The sequence below is a fragment of the Lonchura striata genome, chromosome 1 (genome assembly GCF_050655825.1).
Source record: "Lonchura striata isolate lonStrDom1 chromosome 1, ASM5065582v1, whole genome shotgun sequence".
NCBI lineage: Eukaryota > Metazoa > Chordata > Aves > Passeriformes > Estrildidae > Lonchura > Lonchura striata.
Window position 1 is genome coordinate 14,736,767 of NC_140703.1, and position 20,846 is coordinate 14,757,612.

At 39.7% G+C, this 20,846-nt stretch overlaps 1 protein-coding gene across 1 annotated transcript in view; it reads left to right on the top strand.

The window, feature by feature from the left end:
- The window catches only part of LOC110476613 (uncharacterized), a 116,175-nt gene that overhangs the window by 65,687 nt on the left and 29,642 nt on the right, over positions 1-20,846 (top strand). Inside the window, exons 10-11 of the mRNA XM_085558537.1 lie at positions 1,237-2,172; positions 2,491-2,619. The gene's annotated coding sequence lies outside the window, so the exon portion shown is untranslated. The remainder of the gene's footprint in view (positions 1-1,236; positions 2,173-2,490; positions 2,620-20,846) is intronic.

The window sequence follows — 20,846 nt, forward strand, 5'->3', positions numbered from 1 at the left end:
AATGCAGAACTAGGAATGATTGTGCATCTTCATCACAAGTTTCTCACCATAAAACCTTAAGGAGGAGACAGAACAAGAACCATGAAGCTACACTAATTTTCTTTGCCACAGTGAAAAAAATTAAACTGAAGTTAAGATGCCCCTACAGAGACAGAGCTGTTTTTTGTCTTCTACTTGACATCCCAGAAAGACAGGGGAGGTTCTTCTTAGCACAGAACAGAGCTGTTTGCCTTCTGCCTACTCTCAATAATGAGATACCAGCATTCTATTTCCTGAAAGAGCTGGCTCCTTGCTCCCAGTGCAATAAACCAGTCTGGGCAGTCAAAGAGACTTGCACAAAGTGGATTCATAAGTAATTAATCCTAGTAATCAGTTTGGACCTGTTAGCCTTTTCCGACTAGGCAATACCCAGTTCAAACCTAGATCAGCCTATGGGCTCATGAAAAAGGTTGCACAAACATTTATTGCATGCTAAGCAGGGACAAAGTGGAACAAATTAAAATGCCCAAATCACACTTACTTTTAATGTTTCCTGACTTTTGGGTACTTGATGAACATCTTTAACCGGAATGGTTAACACTGGTAAATGTTAACAATGGTAAACACTACAAATGGTGTGCTAGAAATACCTGCATCCTAAATTCTTGGGAGAATGCAGCCTGGACCCCACTGGCTGCCATTTGTGCAGCAGGTCTAAGCTTCCTCTCACTTTTTGGGTCACTTTATCCCTGTGGATGCAGAGATCATCCCTCCAGACCTTAATGGCAAGAGCTGCAATGCTTGTCACAGGGCCCTGTTGGGGCTAGAACTTTCCCTGCTTTCATTCTCTTACATGGCCATGCCAGGACCACTCATTCTTTGGCCTTCTGTGGTCAAGCTGAAATTGCATTTCATTTCAGACTCCATAAGTAGTGAAATTTTCTGTGTGTGTTCTATGTCTGTCTGTACCAACATTCATTCAATCTTGCCTAATGCAGCCATTAAATTAAAAGATCCTACTGGTTCTAATTGGTCTTCCTGAGTCAAAGTGTTTCTCCATCCCACTTCAGGTAAAACTCCATAAAGGGTCTATTTATAAATATTGCCAACATGGTTAATGCTTTTGACCTTTGAGGGGAAGCAATTCTAATAACTGTGCAATGCAGCAGCAACATTTTTTGTTACTGTTCTGAATGTTCCTGTTCAGGAACAGGCTGATGGCCTCTATTTCCCTCTCTCTTTCTGTGTTTTTTACAGTCTGCCAAATAAAAGGATTTATTTGCTCAGAGTGCAGACCAGCTGAGTTTAGCAGAAGCTCATGAGCAGTAATCCACAGAACAGTTCACATACAAGCTTCTGAGAATCCACCCCAGCAAAGCACACAGCCCTTGTGACAGGTATTTTTAACAATTACAGCCAAAATGGACACAAGGGAAGGACAAGCACATGTGTCCATGGGATAAAGTTTCTTCAGTTACATCTTTCTCATATGAGTGATGCAATTAGCTCCTGGATTCTGACTTAGGGGCAGCTGAGGGGAAATTACAGAGGGCCAACTTAAAATGCTTAAACAAGGCAATTGCTTAAATTGTAAACTAATTGTAAGCTGGTCTACATTAAGCAAATGATAACTCAAATTTTGAAAAAAGTATTAAATTAGTCCGTTATGTTTTCATCAACCCTTGTATTTTATTTTCATTCACTGCTTTAGAAGTGCCCTACAGCTCTGACCTAGCTAGGCATTTTTAATGTGTGATGGACAGACTGGTGCATAGATGACTTCAGAGGGGTAGGAAGCAATAGTAACACATCCTAATCTGCACAATACTGGAGCTTTTGTGTCTGCCTGAGTGGAGAAAGCTTTGGAGAGCAGAGGGGAAGGGTTTGGCTGGGTAAAGTCATAGAGTTTAAATCCCTCTCATGAAGGTGAGTGCAAGTGAGATGCACTACAATATAGATGGGTGTGAGGGGATAGAGGGATTCCTCATCATTATCAGTACAGCACAGAGCATATCCTTTCAGTGTCCTCTGCAGTAACAAGAAAGCTGAGTTCCTACTTTCCTGATTTTTTTTTTTTCTGTTTTAGCTGTATTGGAATTAGATTTAAATCCTTGTTTGAATCGCAGAAGAGAGAATTGGTGATGAAAGAAATGTTGGCAATCGTCCTTTTTTGAGCTGCTGGAGTGAAGCAGGGTATGCCTTTCTAATTGTTTCAGTTTGCAGCAAAAAAAATCCCAGGATTCCCAGCATACATTCAGGTCTGGGAAAAGGCCAGAGTCAGAAGTACCATGCCAACCCCATGTCATCACTGATTGGCAATCTGCCACAGCAGAAACTGCACAGTTGAAAACTGTTTGGTTTCCCCAGCAGTTCATATTTTCTTGTTGGAAGGAGGCTCATCTCCTGCACTGAATGTTTAGAAAAGTGTAACAACTCCAACCCTGGTCTTTTTCTAAGTAGGAGGATGGTGAACAAATAAAAATTATTTTTTCTATATAATATCCTTCCTAGATTGCCCCTGGGATCCTGGAGATAAGAACAAGAGAATAGCACAATAGACAAGTGAACCAAAGCCCGGCTAAAGCAAGGACTACATCTCAGAGAAGCACTGAAGATGCCACTTTTGCCAGGCAATTCCAGGTATGCAGTTTAAATGCTCAAGGAGTGGAATACCACGATCATTTTCATGCTTTGTGGAGTGATGCAGCTATTTTACCTCCTGCCTAGGGAATGCTGTCTCATGAGCACTCTTGGCTGCTGGCCATGCCTGCACTGGTGTTTCAGTCCAGACAAGGAATGTCACAGCACACACACAGTGGCCTCCAGGTGACTGTCCCAAAGGATGAGGACAAGGTGTGCACCTGGTGCTCCCCAGTGTTAATGGGCTCTCTGTACACAGCCCAGAACTGGTGCCAGTCCAGGGGGACACCCCTCTCTCAGGGTCTGCGGTGCTGGGATGACGCTGAGAATGTAAAAGTCCTTGTTTCCCAGCCTGTGCAGCCAAAGGAGTCTGAAATGTGTAGGATCAGCTTCTGAAGGTTGTTTATTCTGCCTTATCTATAACATTCTTTCTCTGACCTGCTGAGTTCTGTCTAGCAAGTCGGCCATGGCATTCTGTCCCCAGTCTCAGGTGGCATTTACATTTTATACTCAAAACTACGTGCACTATGTTTATGATAATGTACCAATGCCTATCACTTATGTTAGACAGTGTGTTTCTACCTTAAACCAATAGAAAAGTGTCACCATCACACCAAGACATGGAAGACAAGAAGGAGAAGAAGGCCAGGACACGCCCAAATCCCTCCATCTTGTACCCCTGAACTCCATTCTAAGAACCCCAAAATTCTACTTTTTCACCCTGCGTTAACGATCACATTATTCAAACCTCTGTGGCTTGTAATTCCTCACACAAAGCTGGCAGCCTTTTCCACAGGCTAAAGTCGAAGCCACAGATGTTTTCGACTTTATGCCAGGGTCTTGAGACAGCCAAGGCAGCCAGAGGGATGTCCTGGACTCTGACACCCCTCCACCTGTGTGACTGCTGGCTCCTCTGCACCAACAGTTTTGCTCTACAAACCCACTCCTCCAGGGCCACAATTTGCTGAGACCCTAAAACACAATTGCACAGCAGCTACAGGGTTTTCCTTGTTAAAAACAAGCCTTCAGAAGGGGTGGGGGGCACATTTCTTGCAGTCCTGAACTGCCTGTGATCTCAGCCATGTTCACAGCCGTCTCCCTAGAAAAGGACTTGGCCACAAGTGCTCATCTCCTGAAGTGCTCCTGCTTTGAGGAGCTGAATTATTCCCTGAGTGGGTAGCCAGGAGAATTACACAGTAGCCAAAGGCATTTCCCTGAGGAGAGACTGCTCACAGCCTGGAGGTGACTTGTGGTGCACCACACAGCAGGAGATATTGACCTCCTTGGCTTTAGGAACAAAACCCAAGATTCCCCAGCACTGGAATCCACAGACCAGCTGCCTGAGATGCTGTTGAGGTAACACAGCCTGGGACTCCCTAAAAATAAATGCATGAGTGCAGAATACACCTGGGCCATGTTTTCTGCAGTCACAGAAGGCACAGTTGGACTTTCCTGCCTGGCCTGCTCCTGCTGTCTGGAGCTATCCCCCACTTGTCCTTCAAGGCATGGACCTCCCGTTGTGCACTGTGCAGGCATTAGGAGCACCCACATGAAGTTGTTTCAAATTCCACTCCTAGAATTTTAGCTCACTAAAATTTAAGTGCAGCAATGCTCAGCAGAACTACTCTCAAGCTCACTAGTGGATCTGGGCCAACACCACAGGTCCAGATACAGAACCAAAACCAGGATTGAACTCAGTCAAAATAAGCAAAGCAAATGGCTGAACTACATTCTCATATACAAGTCACAGACCAAGGCAAATGCAGTAGGAGCACACTGCCTTCCTTTCATTTGCACAGAACAACCAGAAAGAAAAGGTGTTTTTCAAATGTCAGACTAGAATTTGGTTGATGTTGTTGTTGTTTAACTCTACCACACTGACAGCCTTTAATTCAGTGTGAATTCGAGTGCCTAAGAGGCTGTGTGTGGCAAAGGAGCCCAGATTAGGATTGTGATTCCTGACACACTGCTTGCAATATTTGGCCTCCAAGGACACTCCTACCTGATGTCTGGATCTCCTTCAGCTGGGAATTGCAGCCTGGGAATTTCAGAACACCTTCATTTTTAAGGTTATAGACAGCAGAGTGACATGGTCCACATGCTTCACATGTCTTAATGGGACTAAGAGAATAATGGAAAAAGAAATAATTGACAGCATTTCTTCACACTCCTAGCCACACAACATCTGTTCAGATTAGATTTTGTGAATTTGATGTTATCTGAACAGCGGATTTGGTCCATAAGCCACCAACAACTCTTTTTCCTCTCTTTTCTAACAAAACAATCGGCTTTAAAACAGATTCCTTGGAAAGAGATATGTGCAAATGGATTTTTTTAATGCCAAACAAAGCTTTATTAACACCAGTAAAATCAACACGGGTTTAAGGGATTGCTCATTAAAAGGTGGAATCTCTATATTCTGCTATTCTAAGAACTGAAATATTTTAAAGACAAACATATTTCTTATGCATTTTTTCTCCCTTGTGACAAGTTGCTATTGGACACCTTATTTAATAGCTTCACAGACACTCCCTTCAAAGAAGAGTGAGAAAATTTATCTCATCTGAAAATGGATTTTCTTTGAGTGGGAAAATCCATGGATCCAGCTCAATTGGCATGAGGATTATAATTCTAAGACAATCTTAAACTGTCACATCCATCCAAACAGGTTTGGGTTAGGGTCTTTTTTCCAGAATGCTTAGAAACAGAATGGGAAAAGGTATCCCAGTAAGGTATTACAGTTTAAGCTTCCTCGAATTTTAATTCTTCCTCTTACTTTCTCACTGAAGAAAAGAAAATTAAAGCAAGATTAATCTCTTTATTTAATTTTACTAGTAAAATTCACTATATACAACTTTCTGTGCCCCTTGCAGAAGACTTCCTGCAGACAAAACGGGAAAATCTTATGCATGAGTACTTGAATCAGAAATGTTGGTACATTTATCTAACTGCTGTAAAATAAATTGTGTTCACAGCCATACAAGAGTAAAAGAACAATTATACCGGGCCAGATCAAAGATCCATCTGCTCAGCCTGCAGTTTCTGAGAGCAACAACTAGGGGATATCTACAGATAATGCACAGTGACACTTTCCCCTGCATTGTCTTTAGACAATAGGGCAATTAAAATCGTTCATGATCTCCATCAGATGCTTCTAACAAGATTGAATTAAGCTGTGACCTGGCCATTTGCATCCCACAAGCAGAAAAATAAAAGCCAAAATTAGTCATTTCTCATTCTGATGTATTTGGTCACATCTAAAACTATTCCAACAGATAAGGTTATATACATATGTTTTTCTTAGCTAGTAATTACACTTCACACAAAGTAAATTATTTCTTTCATGGTCAGCTACAAGTTAGAAAACTTCTGGGACATCTGTAATCTTAGATCAACTTCTGAGGACAAGGACAGTTTCATTTAGCACTTTAACAGGAATTATTTTCCCTTCTAGGCTAATCCAGAACAGCAAATCAATACCACAAAGGTTATGTTATGCCTCCTTTTCCTGAACAGCAAGCTGTTGAAGTTTTGCTTTTTATAAATGGCTCATTATATTAATAAAGAAGTCACATATTGTCTATCTCTCCGATCACTGTGCCTTTAGGATTTTTCTCCCTTCATGCAGTATAGTGGCTCTTGAAGCTACTGGTTGGAAGGAAGTTTGTTTTATGGAAAAAAATTCCAGAAATTTACAGATGATTTCATGTATATGGCATCTTTGTTATGTTAGGATTGAAAATACTCCCCCACAGTTACTGATGAGGGTTCTCAGCTTTTGGAAATGCCATTCAGTTTTTCATTTTTTATGCTAAGCAAGGAATGTCATAGAACAATAAAAATTAAGCTGCTTACAGAAAATGTGCAATAATCTATCCTCAGTCAAGATAGCTAATGAAAACTGGGATTGATCAAATTCTGCTGATATAAGAGACTAACTGCATCCAGAGAACACTGATGCAACATTCTGGCAACATACAACTATGTAATATACAATCTCTCTTTTGATTAGGAAATCTGTCTCTCCCTCTTTGATTCCATGGGGCATAAACATTAATGAGTAGCTGCATTTTATATGTACTGACTTAGAAGTTCACTGAACAGGAGGGACACTTCCAAGACCCTCTGGGTTGGCAATAAAGACTTCTGTGCTAAAACCCATTCAAAAGGGGGATCCCTAATTAAAAGGACAATCTAATATTTAAAATTATTAGACATAATTAAAAGCAGTCTGGCCTTTCCTTCTGCTGGTCAGCAACACCCCAGAAGAAGAGGTGTGTGCTTTCAGGCCATTCTGAAGCGTAGGCATGAAATCCACCTGCTGCCAAAGAACGTGGCCACAGCAAGGATAACAACTGCAGTGGAGTGAAAACTCAAAAGGGAGTGGCAGAGCCACCATTTGGAAGCACACAGAGAGGGGGAAGCTTCCCTGCTGCCACAACCTGTGCTGGAAGAGAAAGTAGCAGCTGGATCACCCCAGAGCCAAAAAATGAAGCACAGGATGTGGGTAAAAACACTTGGCTATTTCAGCTGCAACTGCTTAGGGGGCACAGAGCTGCTGCCCTGGCAGTTCTGCACTGCTTTAGGTGCCTATCAGGAAGAAACACAGCGGCTGGATGTAGGTGGCTCTTGCTCTCTGTCTATTCTCTCCCTTTTCCTGCTTCTCTGCATTTATCCATCCTTCCCTCCCTCTCCTGCTCCTGAAGTTTTATTTCTTGACTCTGCCCATAATGCACTGAGGTTATTTTTCGTTCAGCTGCACTGGAAAGGCAGGGTATTTGCAATGTCAGGCTCAGGTGGGGATAAAAGAGTAAATGAAGCTGGAGGCCATCCATGCAACAGCTTGAGAATTTCTATCATAGATGCTATTGTTAGGAACCATGAGAGAAACTCCTTTCGCCCATAATGAAAAGTTGGGGAAAGGGAAACTGGAGGTATATTACACTTTAAATTTGCAGCTAGTAGACTAGGACAAAGAGATACTTTAGTAAAATTATAAAGAATAAACCAAAATGGGGTTTGCCGCTCCATCACCCGTAGCAAATCAAGCCTCAGTCTTTCTTATGTTTATATATACCCTCCATAGGTGTGTATATATATATATATATATATATATATATATATGGAGTATATTTATATATATAGGGCTATATATATAATATATAGCATATTTTATATATATTAAATATATTTGTAAACATGAGAAGCAAGCAGATGTAGACAGTACAAGTCATATATTTAATTGGAAATTTGAGGTGATTTTTTTTTTTTATTGCTTGAACAAAACTTAGATAGCAACTAAATATTCACAGGTAAGACCTAACCTGGAATGCTGTCTGATTTTAAGATCAACTGCTGTTATAAATTTATGTCTCAGAGTGTTTCTAAGAAGTACATCTTGGTATCTGTGCTTTCAATATAAAGGAGGAGCTGTAATCTCAATTCTAATTTCAAGTGGCTTTTGCTGGGAGACAAGTCTTCTAAACCTGCCCAACTACATGTAACATTTCCCCAGTTTCCTTCTTTACCGACTCTGACAAATTTAATGTGGTGACAGGATAATGCCACAGGCACTGTGGCACTATGCCACATGCTAAGAGTGCACATGGTCTTGCACAACACTTGAGCACAACACCTGTAGGCTTTGGGGATGTAAATCTCCAAAGCAATACATTTCATCTGAGGTGAGAAACTTTTAATTCTGGAAGGTGGAAGCCAGCAAGGATGCCAGCCTCAGAAGAGACTGAAATTTTGAATCCAGATTCTTTAAACACGAACTGTGCAGATACTCAGACTGCAGATTCAGAGGGAGAGCCAAGGATGGTGGTGATTTGTACCATTTTCACATTACTTCTCTGTAAACTAATGGGACCAGCAAAAAATGTTATCTCTACAAAAAGAAAAGCAATTTTCACTTGATAAAAATTTTAATAACCTCCTGAGAATTCTCCAGTTTATTTCCTTCTTGCCCCAAGTTTTTATCTCATAAAAATGTTCAGTGATCTAGCATTTTTCAAATATTTTTTCTATTTATTTCTGTATTACTGCTACAAAAGATGCAACAGAAACAGAACATAAATCAAAAAGAACTCAGATGCACAATTTAATACCAGTTTCTTACAGAAATGCAATTTTTATAACTTATAGAGGGAAAAAATATTTTAAAAGAACTGCAAAGAATTCAGAGCATCTCTCAGTCCCTCAGGTTCAGTTCTGGCCCTGTAAGCCCCAAGTGTGACTCTTACCAAGGGACTGTGAGGTCCTCAGGCTCACCACCCTTACACTGATTATCACCATACACAACCTTTATTGTCACTACAATAACTCTTAACCTCAGTGTATTCACAAAGAGAAAGTCATAGATTTCATTTACAAAATAATTTTCTAATGACAGCATCAAAGGTCTCTCAGCAGTGTTCTTGCCAGCTAAAAGCCAGAAAAGGAACTTCCTCTTGTCTGTGCCAAGGCTCATTTCACACAAATGTGAACATGAGGAAAGAGAAAAGTTTATTAAAGAATGTTGTGACAAGGTATAAAAGGCTACAAAACTGTACTTGGGGTTTCTCATGACAGATACAAAGGTTCTGATGCTGAAGCATCAGGGCAGAAATCAAGATCTGAGGTGGGTTTTAAGCTCACACCAGCTCCCTTCTGATTTTGTGTCAGCCAGTATTTTTTCTATGCTTTTTTTCTGCCACACTGACCATCCCTGTTCCCTGATGAGGAGAACAGACTTGATACCTCCTTTTTGTCTTTTTTGTGTCTCCAAACTGTTTTTCTCTTAGAAGTGCTTCATAAAGAGGGTTGTTTCTGCTCAGCACATCTCCTCACATGTTTCACCACGTGTATTTTCATGACGTGAGCTATTAAACTACGGGCCAAACTCTCTTTTAAGAGAGTCCTTGACACCAAAGCTTGTTAACTGACTCATTGAGGGATAAGAAGTGGAATGCTACCTAAAGTAGTATTTCTGAAACTGCAAAATACCTCCCAGTTGACAGATTATACAGGTGATTGTTGTTCCACACGTACATGCGACAGAAACAAGAAAAAATGTGAAGTCACATCCCTAAGGAAGAATAGAGGGGAAAAAAGGTTACTTCCCTCCTCTGCTTACTGAAAGAGAAACTAAAATTTTAGATTAGTTAAAAATCAGATAGAGTTTTCTTCCAGCTCTTTGAAAAACTTTGAGACGAGTTTCACTTTGGCAATATCACATAAAGAGAATTTCTAGCTTTTCTTTGCCATTGAACTATTTACCAAGTTTAATCTGAGTTGACATAGTACTTAGCTCTGAGAGCAGCAATTTTAAGAGGTAAATTTACCATTTCTGTGTAATGCAGTTTCCACCATTCCATTTCCACATCAGCAGTAGATACATTGGCCTAAAAGTGAATTAACTTCTCTATCAATAATCCTGAAGCAAAGCTTATCAATCACTGGGACACAGGACAAAGGAAAGCTACACACTCATGTCTGGCTATTTTTCTCTGAGATAGAGTACAGTTCAAATACAGATTACAAGTTTGATGAAGGAATTACAAAGTATTATGGTCTGAGTTAGACAGGGGATAAAATACAATTATATTGGTTCATTTCACAAAGCTTCTCTCAACCCAGCTATCACAAAAGACAACATCCTATCCATGCAAATTAAGAATATCCAAAGCAGGGGAATATTCTAGAAGATAAGGAAGCCACTGTTTACATTTTCCTAGTTAGTGGAAGTTAAGCACTAGAAAGTACCATTTTTAAAATTACATAGCTACCTGTTGATAAATAAGGAAATCTTTTTGCAGGTACAAGCCAATACATTTTTTTTCTGGAATATACCAGCATTGGAGACACACATCAAGGAGTTTAAACAAAGCAAACCATCATGCTAAGGAATTTTAAATTTTAAAAGAAAATGTGGATAGTAATTCAGGTAGATAAATTCAGTAGAGTAGATTCAAATCAAGAAGATCAATGCATTCAGAAGGCACAGGGCATAGTGTTTGTTTATTTACTGTTGTGACTTCAGAATACAGAGCATCTCTGATGATGCCAGTTGCAAATAGCATCAGCAGAAGGATTTACAACCACTCAGGTGGTGATGTCTTTCAAAATCTGAGCATCCCCACATTTAAGATATTAATTACAAAGGCTAGTCAAGGTCTATGTGGCTCTTCCCTTACCCTGGTATCAGTGAAAGGCAGCGCTATCTCAGATAGAAAATTTGCTATCTAGGACTTGAAAGCTTTGTGCTGAGGGATTTTGTTTTCACAGGAGTTCAAACATTTTGTTTAACTTTTTGATATTCAACTCAGGGGGTAGAGAGAATTTTCCTGGGGAAGAAATTTAATTTATGGCATGCTCCTTATTACTTTTTTGCTGAAAAGGTGCTAGCAGGGAGGCTAAGATAATTTCACAAGTGGATGGCTGTAAGTGTGAGGGCTGTGCTCAGGTTTTACAGCTGTAGGTGGGGAAAAGTTGTTTAAAGCCTTGTCCAGGAGGTGGCAGGAGAAGTTAACCAAAATTTCCATGGTTCTTCCTGTCAATCCCTAATTCACAGAATTACTAAGAACTACGAGTTACCATAAGGAAAGGTGATAAAGTCTGGTTACTGAAAAACACAAAAGCCTCTCGCTGAATATTTCTCCCTTGAATCTGATATCTGTGCCTGTGTAATTTGTCCAGTTATAAACACACTACATTTTAAAGGAAATCCAACTTACACCAGCATTCCAGCACTGTAATTAATACCTGAAGTACAATTTCGTTTTTATTCCAATTTCATTTCTGCTCTGTTCTACAGAAAAAACTTTTGCAATACTCAATTTACCCAAAAGGAAACAATTTAAAGGAATCCAGTAGTAAAACAAACACAAACAAACAAACAAACAAGAAAAAAGAAAAAGAAAAAGAAAAATCAGTGATCCAACTGAAACCCATCCATCACTGATGTTCACACTTTGTAGCTGGAACATTGGAATACCAAGTATTTTTATTGAGAAACCTCATTAGTACTTTTATATTTAGCCATATTGCAGCAACAAGGGAGACCAGGCCACAACACTAGATTTGGTACAGAAAAAGTCATTCCCTAATTTGAGTTAAAAATAAAAAGAATGAGTAATGCAAAAATCAGCCTCTGCCCATATTTCCTAGAATCTGTGCTTTGTTCATCCTCTTTTAATTATTTCAAACCCTATTTGTCACTCAGTACATTTTCCTTTTCTTTCACAACCACTGTGCACAGGAAAAAGGATCAGTCTCTTGGGAAGTCTATATTGGTTAGACACCAGCTATTAATTAAAATGAATCAAGTTTTCTGACTTTGTAGCACTTTTTTTTGCTCCATTAGAACAAAAGTAAATTTAGAGAAATCCAAATTCAAGCAAAATACCAGCCTTGAGAAAAAAAAAATAAAGAAAATGTCTTTTATAAGTTAGTAGCCCACACAAATGGACAGCCTGGCCAGAGAATGCTTAATATTATTATTTATTCAGATGTTTAAGTGATGATTTTTGTTGTTGTTGTTGTTTTTTGGGTTTTGGGGGTTTTTTTTGTTTTTGTTTCTAGAAGCACAGCTACTGTGGTATGCAAGTTGCAGCAGAAGAAGAAGCATGAAGCAAACAAGTTCTCTTTTTTTACATGCAGCACAGAAACGCCATCCCCAATGTGCAGTGAGCAGTTTAGGAAGCCGAAAGCCTTAGGAAATATCAATTCCCTATGACAGCAGATCAAAGCAAGCCACAGGAAACCTGTGACAGAGCTCTACTGCAGATTCCTGTGTGCCCTTGTAAGAGAAAACTTGTTAGATGGTGGGTGCCTTAGCAATTAGAAACTCTCACCCAAGTTAAATGATGGAGAATTAGTCTGCATGGCATTTTCTCAAACACTCTCTGTGTTTTCAGTTTGGGAAAAAGGAATTAAAACAAAATAAAGTTGTTTTCTTCAGAACTATGAGGTTTTGTAGGGAAGTTGTCAGGACTTCTCTGGGTTCTCCCTCCAGTGTAGTTCACACAACTTGCTGAAATCTCCAGCAGCCTGTCAAATGCAGTGCTGGCACCCTTGTCATTACAGGACAGATACAAGGTGGCACACAGTTTTAGAGACCTCACCAATGCACTGCAGGGTCAGTTTTCCCCACAAAACAACAGAAAGTTGGTAGGCAAGATGCAGCTTGGGAACATCATGGCCCTGAAATCAAAGTTTATCTCCTTCAATATTAACAATCCATCCTGGGAAACAGGAATAAAGTCCTGCTGGGTCAAGGTCATCTTATCCATGGGCAGAAGCACTGGGTGTGATGAGGTCACAAGGGCAGGAGACACAACTTTAACCAAAGGAGAGCATCCAGGTGTATTCCCTATTCCTCAACTCTGGGAATGCTTCACAGCCAGAAAGAAAACTCAGTCTGAGCATTTGTGAGAGGGGAAAAAGCAAAGGTAGGGAAGTCAGAGATGGCAGCAAGTCTGACATCCAGAGCAGAAGTCATAACTTTCTTTCCGTAGCCCAGCCCCATTTTCAGATCATCAGATGCTTCCCAGCATTTTATTGCATCATTGGTGCTTTGCTTCTAATCACATGGATTTAATTCTCTCATTACCACTCTCTGTCTGACGAGTGCTGCTCTGGAAGTGCCAGATCTGGAGTGCACAGAGATGTGTTTGCCATTTACTGCATGCTCAGAGTGCAGCCCTTTGATCCCAACCAAAGGCAAAGCCATCACTTCTGTAATATTAAAGATCTTGGGGCTTTCCCTTCCATGAATTTACTAATGATCCTTAGGAAGACAAGAGCTCAGCCTCACACTATACTGCTTTGGTCTCCTAATGACACAGGTATGCTAAATTCAGTGCCAGAGAGGAGGGAGGTCATGAAGTATTAATTTTTTCCAAAATATAATAAATGTGTTGTCTTTGCAGTATTTTCTCCACTTGCATCAGAACTGAATGCACTAAAGGGTAAACAGCTTTGCTTTGCCATTAACTTTAAAAGCATGCAATTTCAGTACTCCACCAGAGCAGAGAGGCTATAAATTAATCTGTGTTCGGCAGAGGAGTGGTGGCCACATCTGAAGTTCCCCCAGCTCTTGTGTCCATGGGAGACTTCTCTGCAGCTGCTGCTTGGTTGGGTACAGAACAAACCATGCCAGCTCCAGCTAATTGCCCTCTCAGAGAAGGGAACTTTGTGTCTGGATGTTGGGAAGACACAATGGTGGCCTGGGTCACCCTCTTACTGGGAATGAGAACTGAGTGGCAGGTCTGAAATGGTGTACTTAAAAAACAAAAGCTCAAATCCAACCAAAACATTTAAAAGAGTTTTCAGTGATTTTTTTTTTCTGAATGGAAGGGAAAGGACTGTGCAGGGAGCTAGTTTGGATGTGGTGCAGGTAGTAGTTATCTATAGAAACCTGAATAAGGTGGGACAATATCCTTAGTTTGGAACCCAACCACCCCAGCAAGGACTTCAAATGCAAGAAAACACAGTGGCACTAAGAAGTAGTCATGTGGCAGAGGGGGAAAGCTTCAAAATACAGTGCAAAACTTCAAAATTATCCAAATGACCAGCACTGAACATTGTGTTTGGGCAAGGAGAAGCAAGCGCACAAAACAGGAAACACTGGTCAGGAAACAACTTTGGTGAAGATGGCCTGGGATTGAAGCAGATTATCTAATTTAAAAAAATTAAAAAAAAAAAAAAACAAAAAAAACCACAAAAAAAACTCCCCAAGCAAAACAAACAAACCCTGAGATATAGAAACAGATAGTCTAACAGTCTCATACAGTAAGTCTTCCATTTTATCCTGAACTGACAAAGTCTGTGCTGAAATATGTAGGTTTCAACATCTTGCTTAAAAAATAATGGACATATATTAAAGAAAAGGTTTGACAATTATTACAGGCATAGAAAAAATTATTTATGAAAAAAGATCAACACTTTTTCTTACTTCTCCTCTTATGAGAAATGTATTAAGCCTATTAAGTATATTAAGTCTTCTATATTAAGAATGGTTTTAGCAAAGTTATTTTGCCACATTGAGGTATTCAAGGAACTAGAAAAGTGTGGATCCCTTATGCTAGATCAGAAATGTGTTAGACATCTAAAATAATATAGGTAAGGGTCTGTTACAAACTTCCCTCAAAACTTCAGAGACAATAGTTAAAATTCTATCGTTAAAAGGCATTAGCTTCCTCATACAGAATGGAGAGCAAATGTAAGTAATAAAATGCTCAAAAGCATTTGAGCATAATGGAAAGTGATCTTTGGGCATTCACTAAGGAAGCAACATTTCAAGTTAAGATAATGCAGGTTTAGAAACATTTTTGAAAGGTAGCCTAGCATGGACCTCAGAGAAAACCCGATTATAAAAATGGTCCCGAATAGCGCAACCACAAGTTTATAACATAATAGATCATAGAGTCAAGCTTATTGTTTCAAAAAGGCAAATCTAAAAAGTTAGAGAATTCACCTGGTCTGAAAACTCAAACAGGTAACTGAGAACTTAACCAAGTGCACCCTGAGGAAGGGGATCAATGATGTGGCCCCAGCTTCATGAAAACTCAGTACAGCACCAAACGTAATTGCCACCAAAATGTGAAAAATATTAGGATAGCAGAAATAAGGATATAGCTAAGAAGATTAGCAAAGAAACTAATCACTAGGAAGACCTTTAAGTGGGGGAAAAACACAAGAATGTCTAGAAGTGGAGTCAGAACTTACGAAGCAAGTTACTAGAAAAAACAAAGGGTTCAGTAGCCATACACTGGGGAAAAAGTATTAAAAAGAAGTTCATTTATCATGTAGTAGAGGGGAAAGTTTAAGACAAAAATTAATCCATTCATATTGAAAGGCAAGATTAATATTTTGCCTCCATTTTCAATGAAGTAATTTTAATGTGGAATGCAAGATGAGGAGCTAGCAAGATGAGGAGTCATTTTGTGTAATAGAGAAGCATATTGCCAAAGATTGCCATGCAACACATTCCCATCAGAAGGCTTGGATCCCTTCCTCTTAAAATGCTGACAGATTTTTTGTTTGAAATCCCAGATCCTGTAGAAAGGGCTTGAGAGATGGGATTTGGGGCTTTAAAAGATGTCAGACTAAAGGCAGCTTAAGAAAAACAAGGGCCAATAATACCTGTCCATAAAAAGGACAGTAATATTCAAGAGCCATGAAAAAGTCTTGGAGGAGATAATTAGAAACAGGGATAAACAGGAAAAAGAGAGAAAATACAGCATGTGTTCACTAAAGTTACCGTTGATAAGCAACTTCTATTTATTAAGATATCAGTTTGACCAGAAAAGGAGCTGTTTTAAGCCAAAAAATGCTCAGCCTTTTGGATCTGGTCTAACATGCACAAAATGTATAAAATTAATTGTCAAATGCAAAAAAGTCTGGAACACTCGAGGACTGACATAAGTGAAATGAAGCAGAAAATTAAATCGAAGATCAATCACTTAGCATTTGATGAGAATATTTCCTACAAGTTCACGGTCATGAACCAGAATAGACCAAGAAGGAGGAAGCCCCAGAGAATGATGAATCCACCAGTGATGTATCACTGTGAAAGAACAAATATGACATATCAGACTATGTTTCCCACAGTAATAAGAAAGTACAAAACATTGTTGAACTCTTTCTTACAGATATTAAAAAACCCAAACCATGAGCAAGTTAACCCAAAACAAAATGTGGCTGTAAACCTCTTGGACCACTAGCTCTATAATCAGAAGATCTGTAGGACAGAATGGTTCACTAGGCCTGCTAAGATGAAATGGTTGCTGCCTACCCTGATAAAGAAGAACCACCAGGGAAGTAGGAAACTCATTTAAGCTAAGGAGCAGCATCACCCAGTAAGCTTTAGGAGACCATCAATTAATTAAGACAACAAACTTGAAAAAGGTCAAGAAACAAGGAAAGTAATATTCTGAAGGAGATATTTATCAAAAGCATTAAGGACAAGAAATCACAGTAGTATGGTTCATAAATGACATGAAGGCCCATGGCAGAAAAAAAAATTGGTTTCTTTGTCTAGGTGCTCTTTTAGGGTGCATGCTCCAGATTGGAATAACCTGTGCTCTTTTGTATTAAGAACAGCCAGCATAGTTGTGAAAGATTCTCTGAACGAATCCAAGTTTTATAGGTTAATTTTGATTTGGGAGTTGGGTCAATCTTCTGTTCAGAGTTGTTTTTCTTCTCTTCTCCATCTTAAATATGATTCACTTATTGCTAACATGTGCTGTGTCTGAGTAGCAGGAGGAAACAGTTCTGCCTCTGAAGCACAGGATAAAAAAAATACAGCTGGCTTGTGTATACACTTGAAAAAAAAATATCTTTTAGAAGTGTTGGGCAGCTTGTACTTTTAATGCCATATCATTCTTTGAAGGCAGATTCTGATATCTGTGCCAGGAGAAGAAAAAACTTTCATCTTTTAAAAGAATTAGTTGCTGGTATAAGAGGTCATTACAACATTTTCCTGTGAATCATGAGCTGGATAATAAAGCCAATAGTCTAACAAGACTTTGCATCCCACTATTGCCCTGGGACTCTGAAGAATGCACATCAAAAAAGCCCAAACGCAAATTATCTGTGACTGCACTCTGCACAATTGCTATTGTGAAAAAAAAATAGTAAAATTCCAGAGAGAGATAGAAATGCTTATCAGATTAGCAAGAGTGATACACAAAAAGAAACGGACTGAGGAGCACCATTTTTTTTTTCAATTTTGTTTTTTTAAATAACTGGGTATGATCAAAAATATTTATATCACTTTGTGTTCATAGCCTGCAAAGTCATAGTGGAGCTGTCTTGGGCCCTAGGAACTATTAGAAGGTTTACCTATTCATGCAAGCATCCAACTAAGAGTGTCATATTCACTGTTCAATTTCCCCTCTAGTCAAAAATCCTGAGGTACACCACATCATTCAAACAATAACCCACAGCAGAAGATAAAGTCCAGCTTAGGGCTGAAGCTCTGGAAAAATTTACTTGTGAGGCACAAGGTTAATGGATTATTATTTCACATTTAGGAAGAAACATAACTAAGATGTAGGAATCAAGAAACCATCAAAATAATAATAGGTACAAAAGATAATCTGCATCAAACCTGATTTATTTTTTTTTTAAAGGAAGTGTACAAACAACCCATATTCCCTCACACCTCATGTTTTCTTTGAGCTCTCAACACACAGGCCTTGATATTGGATAACTTCACCAGGAGCTCTCACTCCTCTTCCCCAACACCCACAGATTAACCTGTGTTTGTGACTTTATCACAGGGACCTAGAATCCCTTAGTCCTAAATGTTAAGAAAGTGACTAAAACCACCCAGTCTGCCTTGCAAAAAAACTCAGAAATGTGGCCATGGGTATGCTGTAGGAGAATCCTGGATAGGAGTCAGAGGTGAGGTTGGTCCAAATTTCTCCTAATAATGTAGCTGCATCAAGAGCCAAACTACACTAAATCACCATATTTTTTTATTGGCAAAATGCTTTGCATGTCAGCCATTAGAAAAATAATCCCCATAGTGAAAAAGATGTGTATCAGCTGATCTTCCTCTGTGACTAAAAAATTATTTTTTTATCTAAGTTCAACTTTGTCTTCTCTTTTCAGAATGACTTTTTAATATTGATAATATTTCCATCATCTCAGGTGTTTTTTAAAGTAATTTTCTTTTCTTAAAGGCAAAATTATCAAATTATTAAGTATCCTACCATACCATTGTGAACTTCTCTAAAAATTCTTATTTGGCAATATTTAAAGTGCTGGAGCAGAATTTTACCCAGAAAAGACACTTCCCAGATTTGCAAGCTTTCTTTTTTTAATTTTTCTCATAACAGTAAATATTTTATTTTAGGGGCTTTGATAAAATCTCCAAAGAAATAAGTTTTTGAAGGCTAATGTGTAAGTTATGAAGCATTGTGTTTCTGCTCAGGTAGGCAAGTAGATGAGAAAACAGCGATTCTAACCCAGGGCACGCTTCATCTTGAGAAAAACAAAATCTAAAAAATGGAATTCTTCCTTATATGGAATTATGAATCCATGGCCAGCTCTCACAGTTTCATCCTCTGCAAGCACCATTCTCACAATGGTGTAAAGCACTGAGGCACAGCTACTCCCAGGCAGAACATCACAAGTTTTGCTGACTGATATTTCCATCAATTCTCACTTTGATACAGATGCCTCACTGAATAAAATTTTCATTTTGTCTAGAACTATGGCAACCTGGGCAGCTGCCAGAAGGCAGCTTTGGTTGACAACTCGTAAGAGTGATTCTCAGGCAAAACAATTAGTGGAAACTGCTCTTTTCCAGGGAGGCAGACTTCTTGGCAAATCGCACAGCTAAGTCAGAGAATTCAGACGAGGAGCAATCCAGCCTGCCTTGCCCAAAGGAAGGAATGCAGGTTTTTATAGCATGGAAGGAGGAATTCTTTTGGTTTCTCACTGTAGCTCCAAATAGCAAAGCTGCCTGTGGCAAGGGTCTGCCCTGGAGGGAGCTCCGTGGTGCCAGGAAAGGCACCAGCAGGGCTATCCAGGGTGCCACAGCATCAGCCCTGAGGCTTTCCTGGGGATGAATGAGCCCTGCAGAGACAGAGCTGCTCCTGCCAGGCCCGGAGCTGCCACCCAGGCACACCAGCTCTCTCAGCTGGGTGATGTACCTGCAGCGTGCTGCAGGAAGCACCACACATCATCCCCTGCCAGAAGGGTCAGGCCCATCCTTCACGGGGCTGGTTTTGGCTAAGAGCCCATCACAGTTCCCACCAGAGTGAGTGCTGCTACAAGAAGCTCTAAAGCACCTGAGAGTCCCACAAAGCCTTTCCAACATCCCCCCTCTCTCCCCGCTGCCCTTTCTGGCTCCTGCTCCTCCGGTGCTGCCAGGCAGCACCAGCCACAGCTAGGGAAACTGCTTTCCTCATTACCAGCACAGTAGCAATTGCAGGCAAAACCCTTCCAAAGAATTTGCTTAAATCATGCCTGGAGAGTGGCTGAACTTGCCTGTGAACTGCTGAGCTTAGGCACAGGCTTTTCTTACTTCCCCGTGCTTGATCTGGAAATTGCTTTTTGGTCTGACTTTCCCCTCCTCTCATGTCCCCTCCACACACATCAGCAATTTCCAGTTTTTTCCATGAACAAGCACTAAGAGGCAGTGCCCATTTGTAAGCACCTCCCTGCTCTACATGTGACTCAGTGGCCTTGCTGAAGATACCCATATGTTATATTCATGTTTGTTGCCTTTTTAAATATTTCAAACCTACCAGTCTTTGTGTTGGTATCTTTTATGAGATACCTCTCTAGAAAGAGTTTACAAGTGCAGCCCAAACTTACAGGCCAGTAACAAGCTGTAAGGAAAAACAATTAATAGGATTCTGTCCCCAGGGAGTTTGCAGTGTCATTCACATACAAACAGTATTGGCTTATTTCGAGCTAGGAGTCAGAAATCTAATGCTCTTTAATAGGACTTCTCTTTAATAGAGAAACTTTCTGTCCATTCAATTTGTCCTTTTTAAACAATAGGGATTTTTATTTCCCTTCCTATGTATTTTAATTTAATCATTTGCATAATTTTGCTTCCATAACACCCAATAACAGCTAATAATATTATTTGCTCTCCATTTGTTTTTGCTTCCTGCTGTTGAATGAGCAACCCATGTTTACAGATTAGCAGCAGTTGTAAAGTGCCCTGACTTTGTCTCCCATTTCAAAGTTATGAGTGAGAAGCACATTATATTGGTTGCTCTGGCATTTTTGGAGTAGCTCAGGCATTCACAGTGCAAACCACTGTTATTCATACTGTTATAATTCCTCTGCAGTTAAGTCATTACTAGCAATCAGAGCAGGCTTGTAGTACAATTCCTTATTTGGGAATGTCATGTGAGATGCCCAGAGCAATATGAAAAAAATAAAGGCCAACTTGTCTGGCTGTGGAGGGATTTATAGCAGGCCCACTGGCAGAGATCTGCTGGGAAGTATTAAGAGCTCCTGCTTAGCTGATCATATAAACACCCAAGCCAGCAGGTGCACTACATTTGTACACTATCTTTTTCCTTCAGGTGCAGCATTAAAAATCCTGTCATCACAGCATGTTTATAGAAATGTGAATTATAGTGGCCTTTTCCTGCAGATGGTTGGGCTGAAGTTTCTCTCCAGGTAAACATGAAATTAATTTAAAATCACTTAAATATTTCTTTTCTGCTCTTTAACAAATGGCAATATTTCTAAGAAAAATTCTACTTCAG